Source organism: Cavia porcellus, unplaced genomic scaffold, assembly GCF_034190915.1.
Source record: "Cavia porcellus strain 051 isolate PalLab524CR breed Dunkin Hartley unplaced genomic scaffold, mCavPor4.1 scaffold_5, whole genome shotgun sequence".
Classification (NCBI taxonomy): domain Eukaryota; kingdom Metazoa; phylum Chordata; class Mammalia; order Rodentia; family Caviidae; genus Cavia; species Cavia porcellus.
This window is the reverse complement of record NW_026947488.1, coordinates 59,794,798-59,811,979: the sequence shown is the minus strand read 5'-3', so window position 1 is coordinate 59,811,979 and position 17,182 is coordinate 59,794,798. Positions and strand designations below refer to the sequence as shown.

The following is a 17,182-nucleotide window of genomic DNA, read 5'->3' as shown; positions in this document are numbered from 1 at the left end:
ACTCACTCGGACCAGAGTCTTGATTGCAGGCTTTGGAATCTAGATAGAAGCAATGTAACACACTTAGACAAGGAGGAGAATCCAAAGATCTGAAGGAAAAGAAAACCAATCTCCCACTCAATTTAGCTTACAAAAACAAGAAAATCAATGGTAAAAAAGAAAAAAATGAATGAATGGCTTAAAAAAATACAATCTGTATGCTAAAGTGAAACTACCCCAAACCTTGATGTCACTTAACTACGCAAATTTGTCTGTGTAGGTTATACCTTCCTCCCAAAAACTAGAGGACTTTTCTCTGAGAAAACTGACCACCCTAAGGAAAAAAAATGGTCACAGGCTCTGTCTGTGGTCATCACCCCAGTGGAAGGACTCAGAGGTCATATGACCAGCCAGTTCTAGGGAGTTCTCCTACCTCAGAAAGAGAGATTGAAAAAAAAAAGTATTTGTGATATTTTTTAAAATGTGTCCATGAATTCTTTGGTGTTCCTGCCCTCAAAAGTAAACCTACTTTCCATGCTTTTAAGTTGAGCTATAGTCAGTGACTCTGTTCTAACAGAATGGGCAGAAACCCTGATGCTCAAGATTATATACAAAAAGCACGATCATTTCTTTCTTATTTTCTCACAAACTACCTGTTTGAGCACAGCCCTGTGCAGAGACCCACACAGCCAGGAACAAGGCAACACAGCCAAGACCTAGCCAACTTCTTTAATAAAACCTCATGAAATATCCAGAACCAGAATCCACTTAACCCATTTTTTAAATCTTTTTATTTTTTATTTTAAAGAGGGTAAGATTAAATATAACAAAACAGAGCATAAGGAAAAAATTTAAAGAAACACAGATTTCAAAGCAAGTCCACTGGAGATCTTCATTGTCCATCTTATCGTCTCTAGTTTTCTTCCAAATAGTTGTCCCCATCTTCACAAACATTGACTACATACTGAACATAATAGAACTAATCAGATCATTACATGATGATGAAGGCTTTTTAGGTCTTCAAGACCTGACATTGTGGAAGTCAATAATGACTCCCATAATGTCTCATTCTCTTCATAGTAGCTGTCCTTATCTTTACATATGCTGAAATTTAACATAAGAGACTAGACTAATATCACTCTGAACAGTGAATAATAGTATTGCTAGATTTTATATCATAACGTATTGGGTTTCTTAGTGTTTCTTCTTCAGAGTAGCTGTTCATTACATCGTGCATTATATAATCTGTTCCCATAAATAGTTTAGAAATTCTCCCCATGTGTGAATCTCTACATGTATATCTATCCTTTCTGTATTATAGGGAAAAAAGGTCATAACAAGATAATCAAATGAATTCCTAGAAAAACATGAAATGAAAAAGACATATAAGACCACAATATTAGGTGATCTATAATAGTTACTATGCTTTCTCTTGTTATTTTCAATAGAATTGTCTACATCATCAGACATAATATAATTGAACATAGCATTATATAGCTATTTTAATAAAAACACAACTTTGGAGACATTGTAGGACTTTGAAAGCAGTTAATACTTACACTGGAATGGGTATCTTTTACATCTTGTCATCTTCAGAGTAGTTGCCTCTACTCCTAGACTTGATACTATCAAGCATACCAAATTAGAATAAAAACAGTCAAGGCAAAACAGCAGTCTAACAAACCAGCTCCAAATAAGATCAGTCATAGTAAGGCAATGCAAGTAATACAGGGTTTCAGTTTAAGTTAATAGGAAATTAAGGATAGTTACCATTGTATAATCTGCTATTTTTGGGATAGCTGTTTGTGCCCTCAAATCTAATATGAGCACACAAACCAGAACAAAATAAAATCAAACTAAACAGAGCAATAAGACTACTGTGACTTTTAAATCCTCATACACTTTTAACAATGTCTTCTGCCTTCCTTTTTTAGGCAGTTTCTCACCTTTCCCCTTCTCAGGATGCTTTGTATATCTTGGGTCCCACTAGCTCCTTTGATTTTTAGATTTCCCACTATCTATCTGAGTGTTGCTGAACCTTTTTACCCCTGAGCTTGATCTTGAGCTGTACTCCTTTAAACTTACCAAAGCCACAAGGTTTTCCTTCCTTCCAGCTGTGTAGTTCTACACTGCCCAAAAGTGTCATAACTTTCCAATCTATTTGTGGCTGCAGGACAAGTTGTCGCTATTTCTCTCTGGTTTCCTGTCACATATAGCATTGCTTTCTCATCTTTGACTTTCAGTTTATCACCCTCTTTCAGTTTGAGTATATTTCCTATTCAGAGCATCTTGATGCATCCTGCCTCCTAATCTACTCTGCCTGTGTTTCTCTTTGTTAGTGTATCAAGGCTATCTATATTAAAGATTATAGCCTACCTTCTCTGCCTCATCTCTGCTATTCTATTTTTCTGCTATTATTTGTCCACTTTACTCCTTCATTCCACTGTCTGCCCCATTCATTGAGGCCTCTCTGCCACTGTTGCTGGATTCCTGGTATTTTTTTCTCTCTCTCTGGAATGTCCTTCAGTATTTTTTTGTAGGGTTGTGTTGGTGGCCATGAACTCCCACAGTTCCTCCTTGTCTTGGAAATATCATATTTCTCCATTAATTTTGAGAGAGAGTTTTTCTGGGTATATCAATCTGGGTTGGAGGTTATTTTCTTTCAGGGTTTGGACTATTTCCCCCCAAGCTCTTCTCGATTTGAGAGTGTGTTGGTAAGTCTGTCGTTATTTTGATGATTTTTCCTTTGTAGGTGATCTGCTTCTTTTCTCTGGCTGCTTTTAATATTCTGTTCTTGTGGTGGATTTCTGGGATCTTGATTATTATATGTCTGGGTGTAGATCTGTTTTGGTTGAAGGTGGTTGGTATTCTGTATGCCTCATACATCTGTATACCATTTCTTTTTCCTATGCTTGGGAAGTTTTCCTTAATTATTTCTGTGAATAGTCTTTGTAATTCATTTGTGGTTATTCCTGCTTCTTCACTCATGTTTTTTATTCTTAAATTATAAATCCTCTTGTCATCTTCTAGCCTTTGAATTGTTTCTTCCTGGTTCCTTGTTATTTTTAAGAGATCTTTTCTTTCACAATCACACATTATAAATCTCTCTTCAAGTTTCAAAAGGCTAACTTTAGTTTCTGTCAAGGCATTTTGCCAGCTTTCAATGGAGTTTTCAGTTTCCTGGTAATCTCTTTGGATCTGTTTCATGTATTCTAGGTTTTGTTTATATTCATCATCAAAGGTTTCTCTTCCTTTTCTGGGTTCCTCCATTCTTCCATCTGTGTTTTCTTGGGAGAAGTTTATAGGGTTTATCATTTCTTTAATTAATCTTGCCTCACTCAGATTAGAATTTCAGTTTTAAGTTCATCTATGAGGTCACGAAGGTATTTCTTTATGTCTGCTGATGTTGTGGCTAATGTTGCATGATTGCTGCACTGGTTCTCTTCTGTATTTACCTCTCCTAGGCTTATTTTCCAGGGTCAGCAGCTGGAGGGTTTTTTTTGTTTTGTTTTGTTTTTTTTCTGTCTCTTGTCATATTTCTGGATTCTTTCAAACAGGTGTGTTGTGGAAGTCCCTGACCCTCTCCGTATTGCTTACGGTTTTTCTGAAGCATGCTGACTGGGATTTTACTGCTCTCTCCAATTTGCTGTTATCTGAGTTGCATGCAGGGATGATGCAGGCTAGCCTCTAGCCTCTGAGCCAGTCAATCCACAAGTGCCTTCTACAACTTAGCCTGTGCTTTGCAGATGTCAGAGGGTCGGGACAGTTTTGTCCCTGGCTACTGGGTCCCAATCAGGGCCGTGGCTCAGCCCAAGCAGATCCTACCAGTTCTCTTTGGGCCAAGGGTGGCTGACTGATGCCACCACGGTGCCGGGCTCTGCCCCACTCCAAGATGTCCTCCAGCTGGTGACACCCACCATGGGACTCAATCTCCAGCACTCACCAGGAATCAATGTAGTTCTCCACCTTGGCTCCACTCCATACTGCACCGCGTCCTCCCACCAAGGGCCCCGGACTCACCAATTCCCGTTATTGGAGGCCCTGGCTTCAGCATGACCTTTAATCTCCCGACTCCACAGCACTCCCAGCACAGCGCTGACCCATCTCAGTGAGTGCGTTGGGCTCCAGCCCTCCACTCACATTTTTCCTTCCTCTTCCTATTTTTCTTTTCACTTCAATTTCCTCCTGGGTTCATGAGAGTCCCTCTCCACTCATCCAGCCCTCTCTGTGTTGTCAAATTCCAGTGTCTGAGCTGTTTTTCCAGAGAGGCTCTCCACCCAGTGACCTAGCAAGCCACCATCTTCTCTAATCTCCCACTTAACCCATTTTAAAATTCCTGACTCATAAAAATTGTAATCAAGTTCATTATTTGAAGCTGCTAAGATTGGAGTTACTTGTTACACAGCCATATATAACTAATATAGCATTTTAGTACCTTACTCTTAAAAATGAAAGGACAGCCAAAGATTTCTAGACTTGAAGAAAATACCCTGCTTATTAAGAGTTCCAGGAAGAGAATGATGGTCTACCACAACCATGGTGCTAGTTTGTGCCAGGAACAGCTGAGGATTAGATAACTAAAACACCACTAAATTAATTTCCATGATTAGATGATACACAGAGAGCAATGAATGAAAATAAATGTGTGTAAGGCTCAGGATTATGAATTTCAGAGCACTGGAGACACTGGTGTCCTGCAAAGAAGAAATAAAACAAGTCACCCAAAGGCTCAGAGGTCAGAACAGTTGGTACTTCACAGCAGCACCTGCAAGGAAAGAAACACTCAGGCCACAGGCCACACTTCAAAACTCATTGTGGGAACATGATTTCCAGCCTGGCATGCTAGCCTCAACCTAAACCTCAACCAAGCTTAGAGCAGAATAAGTACATTTATGAACATTCAAAATCTCAAAGACCATCTACTTCCCATGAGCAATTATTAGCTATTTATCTGATAGCATCATGCCTCAGCCAGGAGGGGTGTAGACCAAGACAGGTGGAACCTTCAAGTTCCCACACACAGTAGGGACACAGGGAAATCCCAGGAAGAGGATGTCAGGGGGATGTCGGATGACTGAAGGGCAGCTGTACAGCAAATCAGAAGAGCACAGCCAGAGAGAGCAGGGCAGACAGGTCCGGGAGGCACCAGCAATTCTAAGTTCTAGAGGCTTCCTGATGCAGTGATGGTAGGGAGAGAATTTAAGGTACTGCTGAGGAGTTTAAAGACCTGTGTGGTAAAAGATATGCAGAAAGCTAAGCAATTGCTAACTCCTTGGGGAAATTTTTTTAACTAGATGCCATCATATATACTCATTTTTTATATTTACATGGTCATATTAATATAAATGTCACGTATTGGTGTATTGCACACTGTATTTAGATATATCATAACCATTCCAGTCCTATCCTCCTTTTCCAACTTCACACTGAAGAGAGAGCAGATCCCTGCTTTCTCTTAGTAATAATTAGTAGCTTACTAAGAGTCTTCTGCATCTGTTAGTGGATATATTTCTAGATATTTAGGTGTGTATTTTTGGTGGTGTGGTAAATAGTATCGATTTCTAAGTTCATTTTCTGATTGTTCTTGGTGCACAAAAATACAATTATTCTTGCATACTCATCTTGTATCCAGTGACCTTACTAAATTCACTTACTAATTCAGTTGTTTATAGGAAGATCCTTTTGGGTTTTCCACACACAGAATCACATTGCCTATGAACAACATTTTTATTTTCTCCTCTCTGGTTGTTCTTTTATTTCTTCCCCTTGTCTAATTGTGCTGGATAGAAACAAGGATGATAGTGTGTATAATTCTCATCCCCAATCTTGGCATAAGTGATCAATGTCACCTTAAAGAATGATATTAATTAAAACCTACATCATTGGGATAAATTCAACATGGTCATAATATACTTTTTATACATAATGATTTTATTTACTAACATTTTGTTTAGGATTTTTATATCTATGTTCATTAGAAAGATTAGCCTATAGTTTTCTTCTTCTTTTTCATTAAATGTCTTTGTCAGTTTTGGTATTAAAGTTGTACTGCCCTTATCAAATAAGAAAAGAACTATTTCCCCTTGTGTGACTCTTTGCAAGAGTATGTGTGGATTTATTTCTTCCTTAAGTATTTGGAAGCATTCTTAAGAGGCCATTTGAAACTTGTGTTTTCTTTGTGGGAAGTTTTTCAATTAAGGATCAATTTCTTTAAATTATATATGACCCTTCCAATTTTCTATTTCTTCTTGTGTCCATTTTGGGATGTTGTGTTTTCAAAGAAAGTTATCCATTGTGCTTAAATTTTTATATTTATTAGCAAAGAGTTGTTTATGTCTTTTTATTAGTGCCCACTGGATGTATATTGGTCTGGCTTTTACTCCTGCTGCTGGTATATTTTCTGTTTTCCCTCTTGATCTGTCTAACTAAAGTTGAATCAATTGTATTACACTTTTCAAAGAAATAACTTTGTTATTTTTTCTATTGCACATTCATCTCCTAAAACATTTATTTCTTCTCTTTATATCCTCCTTTCTTCTACTTTTTAAAAATTTATTCTGCTCACTCTTTCTTAATTTTTTGTTTTTGTTTTTGGTACTGAGGATCGAACTCATGACCTCACGCTTGGCAGGCAGGTGCTTATGCCACTGAGCTAAGTCCCCAGTCCTTCTATCTTAATTTTTAAGATGTTATGAACATCATTCACTTTCTCAATCTTTTTCTTTTATAAAGGACATGCATTGCTACAAATTTCCCTCCAAGCACTTCAGTAGCACACCAAAAGTTTTTATACATAGCATTTTCACTATAATTCAGGTCCAAATAATATATAATTTCATTTGTGGTTTCTTGGTTCATATATGTGTATTTAGAAATATATTTCTAGCCAGGTGTGGTGGCACATGTTTCTAATCCTAGGACTTGAGAAGCTGAAGCAGGAAGACTGGCACAAATTCAAGGCCAGACTGACCTACGCAAGTGAGTTCGAGGCTACCCTAGGCTACAAAGCAAGAGTCGGAGAAGAAAAGAAGAAGAAGAAGAAGAAGAAGAAGAAGAAGAAGAAGAAGAAGAAGAAGAAGAAGAGGAGGAGGAGGAGGAGGAGGAGGAGGAGGAGGAGGAGGAGGAGGAGGAGGAGGAGGAAGAAGAAGAAGAAGAAGAAGAAGAAGAAGAAGAAGAAGAAGAAGAAGAAGAGAAAGAAGAAGAGAAAGAAAGAAAGAAAAGAAGGAAGGAAGGAAGGAAGGAAGGAAGGAAGGAAGGAAGGAAGGAAGGAAGGAAGGAAATATGTTGCCTAATTTTCAAAAAGTTTAACCATTTTTCAAGAACATATTTCTAGCTTAATTCTTATCAGGGTTTATGGTTTGTGTCTAGATGTTCTCCCAAAGCCTTATGTAATCATAGGGGTGAGCTTCTAGTTTGTGTTAATTTATGGTCCAAAGCTGAGATTATGGCTGTGAATGCTACACCCACCCTGGAACAGGTAGGCTGCATACAATACAAGGGAGGGAAAGAGGCTTACATGCTCATACTTGCCTTTTTTGCTCTTTTGCCTTTGCTATTTTTTGCTGTCATGAACTGTTGCCCTTTGCCATGTGTCACTTTGTTTTACAGTCAGCTGATTATGAACTGAAATCTCCCACAAATTGTGAGCTAAATAAACTTTTCTCTCTTTAATTTTGGATGTTGTATATTTGGTCTCAGCGACAAGAGAAAATTAACCAATACAGAATTTGGTACCAAAGAAGTGGGGTCATTGCTGTACCTGATCATGTGGCTCAAGAGCCTTTGGGAATGGCTTGTGGGAAGTGCTTTGAAAGGTTCAGAGATGTCACCTGAAAGAGTAGAGCTGAAATACCTTAGGATGTTCTATATGGGAGGTTCTGGTCAGAGCTCAGAAAAATCAAAAGTCTGATAGAAATCCTGCTGGTAAAGACCAGGCTTGGGAGGTTTCTGCTGGGATGGACTACATTGTTTGTTGGAGTCTAGATGATGTATTATGGCTTGGCAAAAAGTCTGTCTGCATTTTGCTCATGTCCAGACACTTGGCTTGAGACTAAGATTAAGGGCAGCAGACTAATTAATCCAGCAGAAGAAATTTCAAGGGAGTCGAATGTTGAGGTGATGGCATGTCTATTGTGGGGGAGTTTTAGCCAGATTCATATTGATAATGAAGAGCAAAGAGCCCAACAAAATGATTTAAAATATTCTGAGTTTGGCCATAAAGGAAACTGCAGTAAAGCTGTGGACTGTAAATATACAGCTGAGGAGATCTCAATTGCTGAGAAGGAACAGGAGGATATAAAAGACGGCCTGATGGCATCACAAAAAGAAGCAAGTCTTCACCCTTTGCAACCTCAAAACTACAAAAGTGAAAGTCTTTGCTTTGAGAAAAGAGGTACAGAGCACCATGTTCCAGAATGGTGGGCCATGCCAGGTTCCAGAATGGCAGCAACCTAGAGAATTTGTTCCTCAGAATCAGATTCAGAGTGCCCAGAAATCCAAGCACTCAAGCCCTACAGCAAAAGAGAAGAAAGCCTGGCTATTGCTCCAGCTAGCAGTAGGCCTTGACATCATCCATATAGTACTGGCTTTAGGCACATGCAGAATGCTAGAGTTCAGAGGTTTAAAAGGCTTCCACCCAGATTTTAGAAGGCTTGGGGGCACAGACAGTGCAACCCTGAGAGGGCAGTGGTGTGAAGCTGTATAAGTGAGGTGGAATGCTTTGGTTTATGTTTAGATGTTCCCCTAAAGCCTCATGCAGTCATGGGGGCAGGCTTCTACAGTTTGTGATTGATTCATGGTCCAATGCTGGGATTATGGGTGTGAATGTTATACCCACCTTGGAGCAGGTAGCCTGAATAAATATAAGGGAGAGAAAGAGGCTTGCTTGCTTGCTCCACTCTTTTTGCTCTTGCTGCTTTTGCTGTTTTCCACTGCCATGAACTGTTGCCCTCTGCCATGTGTCACTCTGCCTTGGAGCCAGCTGATTATGGACCGAAACCTCCACAAACTGTGAGCTAAATAAACCTTTCCCTCTTTAATTTTGAGTGTTGAGTATTTTGTCTTAGCAATGAGAGAATAGAGCCAACACATCAGAGAATATACAGAGTTTGCTTCTCACACAAAATATATACACACTTCAGGAAAAGAAACATAGTATGATATATTTTCAAATGGTTTTATGTGTGATTTAAAAGGGAAGCATAATCTCAGATTTGGGGGTTGGAATCTTCTTCATATGTCCATTAAGTCAATTTTTAAAAATCTTATGTTCTCCTATTTATTATTTAACTACTGTTCTGAGAGAAATGTGTAGGAAATATCTACTGTGATAGATTCATTTATTTTTTCCATTTCTTTAATTTTTTGCTTTTCTAAGTCTATATTATTAGTTGCACTTAAATTTAGAATTTTTTTCAATTCACTTAAGGGAAAACATTATATTATATAAGTATACATATATGTGTATGTGTATATATACAAAATAGATTACAAGATAGATAACTACACTACTAATCTCTGTAAGTTCATCAAAAATAACAGTTTGTACAGTCATTCTTTAAGTTTAATAACTTTTTCATACTTAAATTTAGAGCTTTATATCTTCTAGTGAATTGACACTTTGATCATCGTTGACTCCTGTTTTAGTCATAAAATATATTCGATTCTTAGTTTACAACTAAATATTTTTATCATAAATGAATAGTTTTCTTAAATGGTTTTGTTATGGCTATTAAGATGGTAGCATAACTATTTTATTTATCCTGATAATTTAGTATGTTGGTTTTCTGTTGACGGTAATGAATCACCCAAGTTAATAACTTACAGCAACACAGTTTATCATCCATGGTTCTATAGTTCAAACATCCACATTGAGTTTCCTTGGGAGTCAGTATTACTATGTTCTTTTCTGGAAGTGCTAGTGGGTCCTCGGTTTTTGTGTCTTTTCTAACTCCTAGAAAGACTTTCTGCCTTCCTTATGCCACGATTCCTTCCATTGGCAGAACTGCCAGTGGCCAGCTGAGTTGGGCACATCTCATCACTCTGGCTCCTTTTTCCCTCTTGCACTTTTAAGATCCCTGTGATAAGAGCCTACATGGACAGTCCAGGAAAATCTCCCCTGTTTTAAGGTCAGCTGATTAGCAAACTTAGTTTCCTTTACTGTAGTAATTTCCTCTTGCCATGTAAAATAAGCACAGAATCGAGGTATTAGAACACAGACAATATTGGAAGACCTTTGTTGCACCTACCATGTGCGGGGAATACCATTGCTTCCCAAGTGTTGGATCAATCTGGCATTTCCCTGAGATAGATTCTCAGGGTTATGGTGTAGTGTCCTTTTTCTTTATTAATAGATTTGATTTGCTGGTATTTTATAATGATCTTTGTAGTTATGTTTTTGAAGGATATTTGTCTGATGTTTTAGTAGCTGTTTGCCAGCCTAACAGAAGTTGCAAAGAATTCTTTTCTATTTTCTGGAAGAATTTAGTTATTAGTTTATCTCTTTTGCTTGTGTGTTTTTTAAACAGCCTTATTGAGATGTAAATTGCAGGTCATAAGTTCGATCTATACCCTTTAATAAATGAAATAAGCTCTTAGGGTTGAATCCTCTTGCCTCAGCCTCCCAAGGGCAGGGTTTACAGGCATGTGTCACCACTCCTGGCTCTCAAATAAGTGTCTTTACATCAACATCCACATCTGTATACATGTTTTCATATATACAGTGTAGGTACCTACACAATTGCTGTGTTGAATACTCAATTCTTATCCCCTTCATACCAAGAATACAACTGATTAAAAATTGCACAGCAGTTTTAAATACACATTTAAGGAAAATATAATATGTGAATGACTAGTAAACACATGAAAATGTGTTCAACATCTTTAGTTACTAGGGAAATACAAAGCAATATCACAAGGAATTACTATAACATATCAACTAGAATGGCTATAATCTAGAAGTTTAATGCCTACCAAGTATTGGTGAAGACGTGCTTGAACTTTTACCCTCTGATGTTACCAGTAGCAATTTAAATGGCTTAACCACTCATGGAAAACATTTTGAAAGCCAGGAATGGAGGTACATACCTATAATCCCAGCACTTTGGAAGACTGAAGCAGGAGGATCGCAAGTTCAAGCAGGGAAAATTTAGCAATTTAGCAAAATCCTGTCTTATAAGGGTAGGAGAGGTATTGTTGCTCAGTGTAAAAGCCCTGGGTTTGATCCTTAGCACCAAAGCCCTGGGTTAGGAGGGGTTGGGGGGTAGAGGAGTTGTACAATAGCTTGGTACTTTAAAAAGTTAACATTTGTAAGAGCCAAATCTACCCCAGGATCTGTACATAACCTTACTAGGTGTTCACTTGCTGACTGAAGGCTTTGTGGTGTTGCTGAAGTAGGGAGATTAGGGTGGGACAAAACTAGGTTAGTCAATAAGTATGACCTATCAGTCATGGAGACCCAGGACATATCCAGAGTATAGAACCCAGGATGACTACTCAGGTCCCAAACCCTGTACTGGGACCAATCAGAAAAGTGCCATTTTCAATTCTCCATTTACATCTTTCATAGAAACCAAGAGGACTTTGATAGGATGGTTTAAATCTGAAGTCAGGGACTTCCAGGAGAACATGGCAGACAGATAGCAGCAACTACGGAGGCTCTCTGAAACACCCAGCTTAGAATTCAGGAATGGTGCTGAGTAAGGAATCATAAGCAAGAGGAGATATGCCCCGGTGATCCAAGAATGAAATGGGCTGAGAGAAACCAACTGGGAATGCAATCCTGGTGCTATAACAGGAACAGATAAAGCCTCCATGTGGAAGCTGGATCCTGTGCCATTGGAAGCCGCGATTTGGGTTTCCCGCCGGACGGCGGCTGCCTCTGCATCGGCTCGGCAGGGAGAGAGACGCGCGGAAGCTCTGAGAACGGGGATCAGTGAACAGGGTTGAGAGCGGGACGGGCGGGGACGTGCATCCTCCTCCAGTGAGTGAGGGAAAACTGGGTCTCTTCCCCACGGTCTAGGAGACTCCAACAGAGGACATTCTGGGACCGGGCAGATTTGCGGGAACAGGGCACTGCAGTGACTTCAGTCACCAGTCCGCCTCTCAAGCGGGATTGGTGAGCAGTGACATTGCTGGCTGAGACCCAGTAGGCTAGCACAGCCCAGGTCCCAGCTCCTGAAGGTGACCTGGAGGGGTGGGCCCCGAATAGGCTGCCTGGTCTGTAACTCCCTGGTGCGCTGCAGTGGGCGGGAACACCTAGCCGGCGCAATTCAATCAGACTGTGGCTGACAGGGAAGAAAGCTGGGCCTCCTATATATGCTTGCATATATAAGGAACAAAGAATATGGGAAGAGGCAGCAACAAGAAAGGGTCCTCGGCCCCGAATCCTGAGAAACAGGCAACAGCAGACACAGCACCAATAGACATAAAGCGCTATCTCGAGAGCCTCATAGACAAGTTCAGGAATGAAGTTATTAATGACCTGAAGCTAGACATAAGCAGAATAGTTAGAGAAATGCTAAGCACCACCCAAGAAAAAACAGATGGTGGAATGGAAGAACAGAAAAAGAAGGGAGAGTTGTTTAATGGAGAAAATAGAGAAAGCATAGAATACGTGAAGCAGGTTCAAAGAGAATACCAGGAAACTAAAAAGTCTATTGAAAACTGGCATAACAGCTTAAAAGAAACTAAGGACAGATTATCTGAACTGGAGGGCAGATTTGTAATATGGGAGCATGAAATGAAAAACTTCTTAAAAATAACAAAGAAACAAATGGCAAAAATACAAAGACTAGAAGATGATAAGACGGTCTATAACTTAAGAATTAAGAACATAAAAGAAGAAGTAGGGACATTAACAAATGAACTACAAAAGCTACTCACAGAAATAATCCAGGAAAATTTTCCTAATTTAGCAAAAGGTAAAGATACTCAGTTGTATGAAGCATACAGGACCCCAGCCACCTACAACCCAAACAGAGCAACATCCAGGCATATAATAATTAAAATTCCAGAAATCCAATACAAGAACAGAATACTAAAAGCCATCAGAGACAAGAAACAGATCACTTACAAGGGAACACCCATCAGAATTACAGCAGACTTCTCGGCACAAACCATCAAATCATGAAGAGCGTGGGGGGAAATAATTCAAGCTTTGAAAGATAATAATCTCCAGCCAAGATTGAGATATCCTGCACAACTGTCCCTGGAAATTGATGGAAAAACAAGGTGCTTCCAGGATAAAGAGGAACTAGGGGAATATGCAACCACCAATTCAACTCTACACAGAATACTGCAAGATATTCTAAAAAAGAAAAATACGAAGAATTCAGAAGTAGCGGCAGAGAGGCCACAATTAATGGAGCAGAAAACAAAATGAAGAAGACAAACTGACAACTAGTGATAGAAAAAGAGCTCAACAGAAATGAGGCAGAGGAGACTGGATGATAGGAACAGCCATTTTGGAGAAAATGATGTCTTAAGAGGTAATACTGATTTAGTATCATCTTGTTTTGAAGTCTCATCAAGCTTTTGTTCTTCTGTTTCCATTGGTCCAAACAGGTGGTATCTTACTGGATTTTATTATATATGATACTATAAGCAAAACCTTTTATAGACAAGGAGATTATACAGAAACCATTGTTTATTTTCTGTTAGTTGATTCTAAATACCCTGTAATGCTGTCATTCTCTTGAATGGTTTTACATTGTTTTGATATATTTGATGCTACAGTATATGAAGTTATGCTCAAAGATTTCAAGGAAAGAGACAATATGGTAACTACTTTTATGTCGGGATAATCTTGTGGTGAAACACTATTTTGCTTAAATGGTTATGTTTTGATCTGCGCTGATTTGCTGTTATGCCCTCTTTTATCTCAATCTCCATTTTATTATTTACTTTTTTTTATCCTTTTAATTAAGGGAAAAATAAAAAATAGCAGGATATATTATAGTAACCCACTTTGACTTTCCATTATCTTGATTTAAAGCCCTGTATTGCTCTCACCATCTTGTTTTGACTGATGTTCCTCTATTCTGTTTTGCTTGATAGTGCCAGGTTCGAAAGTTTAGGCAACAGCTGTGAAGATAGGATTTATTATGACGCCCATTCTGGTTGATTATTATCTACTTTTGAAGACCTATAATGTCTCCAATGTTTTGGTTTTGTTGGTTTTGTTCTTTACTGTTTTGTTCAATTTTATTATACCTAATGATAACAGGCAATTCTATTAGAGATAGCGGGAGGCATTATGGTAACCATTGTTGATCACCTAGTATTATGCTTTTACATTATCTATTACGTCCACCCTTTTGATTTGACTGACTGTTCTGTTATGTCACATTTGGTTCTACTCTCTTCCAAAAAAGTAATAAGAACTGTGGGAGCAACAAAACCCAAAATGTGTAATTGTCACTGTACAAAAGAGAGGAAAAGAAAGTGCTCTAAACGATATAACTGCATGTATATTTAAGTGTATAAGATAGATAATGATATTACTGAGTTTTGTTAATCATTGAACAGAACTGTTTGCAGTCTCACTGATGGAATGTCCACTTTATAAGCTTTAATTTTGTAACTTGAACAATTGTTTCTGAGATGACAAAATGTAATCCATTAACTAGTGATTTCCTACTGTTTATTTTTTTCTGTAAATCTGTATAACTTGTACCCTTTCTCTGCTTTTTTTTTTTTTTTTCTTTTTCTCCTTAAAGAAAATTTTTAAAAAATCTGAAAAAATCAGCCCAAGTGAGCTCCTGAGAGAACGGGCATCCCAAATGCCTTATTTGCATGAAGAAGAAGCAGTCTAAGAGCTGGATATACAGGAGACACCTGCCGGTACCCTTGTGTCTGCTGTGACCATTTTTCACTGCCCCGCTGTCACTCTGAGGAGCATATTTCTTTTCCTCCCTCAGTGAATGTAAGTCCTTGCTACCTTTTCTGCACCTCGTGTCCAGTTCTATGTTCAAGACACCAAGAACTTGGAAAGAATCTCTTTGGGACCCCTTTTTAATTTCTCCTTCTCCTGAGGCCTATTTATCTTCCTGGGGGTACTAAACTACTTTCAATAATTCCTGAGGAATTGGCAATAAAGCTAGGGTTTTAAGGAACTTAAAACTTTCTTATCAGCCTTTTGAGTTACACTCTTCTAGAGTTACACCTGTCCAAGTTCTGCCTGGCCTCCATACCCCTACCCTTCATGCATGTCTCTCTACCTCAGTCCCCCAGGGCTGCACTTAGGCTATGCACAGTTCTCTTAAATCCACACACTATCCTCTCCCCAAATAGTGTGACAGGCACTTTATTCACACTGGACAGCTTTATTGCTCTATGAAAGTGGTCCAGCACTTTCTAGGTCATATGCAACCAACTCATGATGTCACTCATAGGGTCTGTGTCCTACAGGGATTTTAGGCTACTTTTCCAAGCCTTACTCCCTCTGAGGAGGCCTGAAAGAGGGGCTCTCACTATTCCAGGATTGATCTGGCTGCCACAAATGCTCAAGACTTCAAAGACCTCAGAGTTTACCTACAGCTCAGTGTGTTGGACAACTTTTCATCATTGTGAAAAAACACCTGAGAAAATCAGCTTAAAAGAGAAAGATTTATTTTGCCCCATAGTTTCAGAGGTTTTGGTTCATGGTTGCCTGGTCCCTTTGCTTTGGGCCTGGGTCACAGTAGAAAATCCTGGAGGAAGAGTAGTGAAGCAAAACTACTCTCCTCATGTTGGCAACAAGCAAAGAGAAAGAGGCAGAAAAAGAGGAGGAGGAGGAGGAACTGGGGATAAAATATAGTTTCCAATGGCAGACTCCCAATGGCCTAGTCCTTCCATTTACACACCATTTCCTAAATTTCCATTACCTCCTAACAGCATACCAAATTATGACATCCTTAGGTTGAAAGCAATAACCTATCAATAAATTCACTCATTGATGAGGTCAAAGCCTTATGATTCAATCGCTTCACAAAAGTCCTACCTTCAGATATTGCTGCATTGGGGACCAAGGCTTCAACACATAAGCCACTGGGGGACATTTTATATCCAAACCATAGCACCCAGAATGTGTTGACCTGTCAGCTGCAGAAAAATATTTCTCCAAAATGCTCAAAGAAGCCTTCAATTTAAAAAACCAATTGCATGGATATGTCAGTTTATTATCTAAACTCCATTTTGGAGCTAAAGTTAATATTAAACCCAAGTACTGTCCTCTCTAAACAAGAAAATATGCTCAGGGAACCAGAGTAACTAGATATGAGGTGAAAAAGAAACAAGTCTCTGAACTGTCAACCTGGAGTGTGCAGATGGTACCACAAGGGATCTAAGAATACAATTTAGGGCTCTATGGAGGGCAGGAAAAAATATCCTTATTTTCACTGTGCTCTAACTGAAATGTAGCTTTTCTTCTATTAAGAATATGTCCAAGCAGGCAGTTGTGAGTTCGATCCCTGGTACCGATAAAAAGGAAAAAGACAAAAAAAAAAAAAAAAAAAAAAAAAAAAAAAGAATATGTCATAATTTGCAATAGTTCTAGAAGTACCCATGACTTTATTCTAGTAAAAAATCACAAATATGTTCCTAGTTCACTAGAATTGTTGCAGAAAATCATTTATAAAAATATTAAAAATATTATTTATAAAAATATAATTTTCATATACCACTGCTTCAAAACCATGATAGATGACAGACTTGCCACTGTGCTGTTATTTAATGAGTTAATAAGAAAGAAAACATGGCACAGATTTTTCTTAGGTTTTGATAGCTAAATGTCAACACAATGCATTTTCCTTCTAATGCTACATATTTTGTGCACTTAGTCATTATTCTGAGGCTCCTCATCCTGTCAAGGAATCCCCAACACAGAGAACTTTAAGCACCACCTAACGTCACCAGCTCTTGAGTCATTGGTGAGGTAATAGCGGAGCCTGGAGAGGAATCCTAACCAGGGGAAGAAGGGAAGAACTCTCCCAGTTCCATGAGTGGGCTGATCTGGCCCTGGGGGATATGACGTGCTGTATTGCCCCTTCTGCTTTGGCACATTCTTGAAAAGCACTTACTAATACTTTAAACATTTTAAGTTTTGGAAAACAGTTTGAGAAATATGGATTTAAAGAATGACTTAGCTTTTGAAACTATTAGAATTGCTTGGTGGTGTTAAAGAATATGTCAAATCTTTTTTGGAGCAAAATGAGAAAATCAGGTG

General features: G+C 38.7%; 1 long non-coding RNA gene across 1 annotated transcript; it reads right to left on the bottom strand.

Moving 5' to 3' along the window:
• Positions 1–751: 751 nt before the first annotated feature.
• On the bottom strand, positions 752–6,985 carry LOC134476098 (uncharacterized). Its single transcript, XR_010047579.1, has 2 exons — positions 1,539–6,985; positions 752–943 (listed from the first exon to the last, which is right to left on the bottom strand). It is a non-coding gene; the product is annotated as an uncharacterized LOC134476098 (long non-coding RNA).
• Between the last annotated feature and the right edge of the window lie 10,197 nt (positions 6,986–17,182).